The sequence below is a fragment of the Etheostoma spectabile genome, chromosome 9 (genome assembly GCF_008692095.1).
Source record: "Etheostoma spectabile isolate EspeVRDwgs_2016 chromosome 9, UIUC_Espe_1.0, whole genome shotgun sequence".
NCBI classification, from domain to species: domain Eukaryota; kingdom Metazoa; phylum Chordata; class Actinopteri; order Perciformes; family Percidae; genus Etheostoma; species Etheostoma spectabile.
This window is the reverse complement of record NC_045741.1, coordinates 5,294,489-5,297,573: the sequence shown is the minus strand read 5'-3', so window position 1 is coordinate 5,297,573 and position 3,085 is coordinate 5,294,489. Positions and strand designations below refer to the sequence as shown.

At 37.3% G+C, this 3,085-nt stretch overlaps 1 protein-coding gene across 4 annotated transcripts in view; it reads right to left on the bottom strand.

The window, feature by feature from the left end:
* LOC116696190 (estrogen receptor beta) overlaps positions 1 to 3,085 on the bottom strand; it is a 45,002-nt gene that overhangs the window by 11,751 nt on the left and 30,166 nt on the right. The window lies entirely within an intron of this gene.

Genomic DNA, 3,085 nt, shown 5'->3' with positions numbered 1-3,085 from the left:
AGAGAGAGAGAGAGAGGGAATGACATGCAGCAAAGGGCTCAGGCTTAAAACCCAGGCTGCATGCTTAACCAGGGCGGCTGTAGCTCAGTGGTAGAACGGTTGCCTGCCAATCGGAAGGTTGGTGGTTCAATCCCCACCCCTGCAGTCATTGTCGAAGTATCCTTGGGCAAGACACTGAACCCCAAATTGCCCCCGGTGCTGCGCATCGGAGTGTGAATGTGTGTGAATGTTTATTTGATGAGCAGGTGGCACCTTGTACGGCAGCACCGGCCACAGTGTATAAATACAGCTCATTTATATTTAACCTTGCCGTTTTAACGTGTTAAAGATCAGCCTGTCGAGTTTAATTTCTAATAATGACCCGCTCGCTCTACCTTATCCCGCTCCTTATTAAAGAAATCTATAATTTCACACAAAATATAGATTTGAAATGACTATTATTTAAAAATTGTCCTTCAGAGTCTATGATCAGAATTCCACCCATACCAGAAAGAAAACATTATTTAACAAAGCCTTGTGATAAACCTTTTAAAGCTCCTTGTATGTACTATAATTTTCTGCTTCACATATACAGTGCATTACATTGATGCATAACAGCATAAACAAGATACTTATTTCCAACATACAAAATGCAGGACAATATACTGATCTCCTATAGGTTTTACAACCTCCTGGTTGGCAGGAGAGATATTTCCTTATTTATAGAGCTGTGTAGATTTAATTATTACTGTGTAGATTGAATTATTACTTTCTTGATAAAGCTGTGGCTTATTAGAGAGCAAACTATCTGACAGTTTGGACCTAAGTGCTTTGCTGCTGCTGTTAATTTGATTGAACAGCACATTAAAGATGTAATAAAATTAAATAAACCACGGGCGTTAACAGCTGTGATGCAAATTTATGCGGCGAACTGAAGACTGGGGATGAACCATCCTTTCTGTTCCCAAAACAATATTCTAAGTGTTGATTGGCTACAACAGCATTGACTGTGGTCCTGGTTTTCTTCCAAAACCTTGCACCTCTGACTTGACAAACTATGTTTATGAGACACCAACAGCAAGCGGCTTCCAACTAGGTATTTCACACTGTGAATTCTTTTCTCTCAAACACTTCAAACGGTTTTGTCTTTGGAATCATGAAATACGCGGAAAAAAAGTAACAAAAACCCATATGTCTAATGAAGTGAAATTGTGATGGAGAAACAAGATCCACACGGCAGAAAGAGCACCAATGAGAGAAAGAAACTTAGAAAATGACTCTGGCTTTCTGTCTTTATTCGAGCCTCTTGTTGAGGATGGATTAGCAGCCAGGATGTTTTCCTGAGCTGTCCAAGGAGAAAGGGCTAGCAAAGGCTAACGGGGACCACTAACAGAGAAAAATAAGGCTGTGTTATGAAAACACATCAAGGTTAACCTAACCCTATGGTGATAGTTTCCGTGGTAGTGGGAAGAAAGGTACACACTAAACCCATCCCACCCAACTCTTTTTTATTGTCCTCTCATTAAGTTGTTATCTCACTTTACTTTCTCCTTTTTCATCAGGATAAAGCTACATTATTCTAGATTTATCTTTCTGTCAACAAATCCCATTAGACAAAAATCAACAATAAATAGATCCAAAGCCTGATATTTCTTCTTTCTATGTGACACAGAGCAAAAAAAAAAACACATTAGTGAGCCACGCTGTAACACTGGCTGACAATTAGGCCTGCACAATATGAACTAAATATGCAATAACTTTGTTAAACATGGCGATAACAACATTACATGCAATGAATAAAAAGATATTAGTGTGTACACAGTTCTGCATTTCTGCTGCTTTTAGTATTCTGCTGAAATACAACAAATTGCTTGTTGAATTTTAAACAAAAAGGAAATAATTTCCAACATCTTTTATTGAGCAAATTGAACATTGAATATATAAGGCACCATTAAAAAAAAGACAGTTTAATGTGTAGTTTTCTGCTGATATTTTCTTTCAAATAACACAAAAAAGTATCTTTCGCGATTTGTCACAGCCTTTCGCAATGTGTTTATTGCACCAGTTATAATAAAACAATGATATTGTGCAGCCCTAGTCACTAAGAACTTCAAACACTAGGAAGAACGTTAATGTTTCGTTAACTGCTGCTACTGCTGACAAATGACAGGATTACATTCATTCTCTAGTTCATAAGGAAATTTGAACTGCGTACTATCAGCGTGTTTATCACGAATAAAAAAGAATCCTTTTTCATTCATGATAAACACGTGCCAGAAAACAGACAAAGTCTGGCCAAAGTTGAAGGTCATTGTGGAACAATGTGATAAAAGGCTTTTGGCAACAAAAAGAGCCGACAGCCCAGAAGAATCAAAGATATATCATGCTGATATCTTTACGGTTTCAAGGTCTGAGCGAACTCCCTGTTTATTGTGTGATGTCAATGTATCAGAGTGTAACCATGTGCGAAGATTACACTGAAAACCACCATCACTGTTATGGCAAACATGGCAGCTGCACATGAGCCTCACATTCAGAAACAGCAGCTACAGAAAGCTTCGAACAGAAGTTGCAGCCTTTAAATGACTTCAAAAGTCTAATATTTCCATTTGAAACAGTAAAGTAGAAGTATAAAGTAGCAGCAAAGGGCAAATACTCAAGAAGTACCTCAAAACTGTACCAAAGTACAGATGTTTCAACAATAAAGCTTTCCTGGAAAGCCAAGCAATAATACTGACTCATTGTCAGGGACCTTTTAGTTATATGTTATCTGCTTTGGCTATAAAAGCAATGTCTTGTCATGCCAAGGGTCTATGACTAAAATAAGATTAAACATACTGTAACTATAAGGATTTTTTATACATCTTTTCAATTTAAGTAAATCCAGGCTTGAGCATCCCCTGACAGTATACATTATACAAAACAACTGAAATAAGAACACAGATTGAAGGGCTTATTACTGAACAGTTTCATTGTACATTGGAGAGAAGTTATTTAGTCACATTTAGATGGAAAAGACAGCTTTTTTTAGTTGGGAGCTTCTTACTGTGATTGAGTCCTTATTTCTAGTGTCAAAACCTCTTATTGATTTGTGTTTGAATGTAAT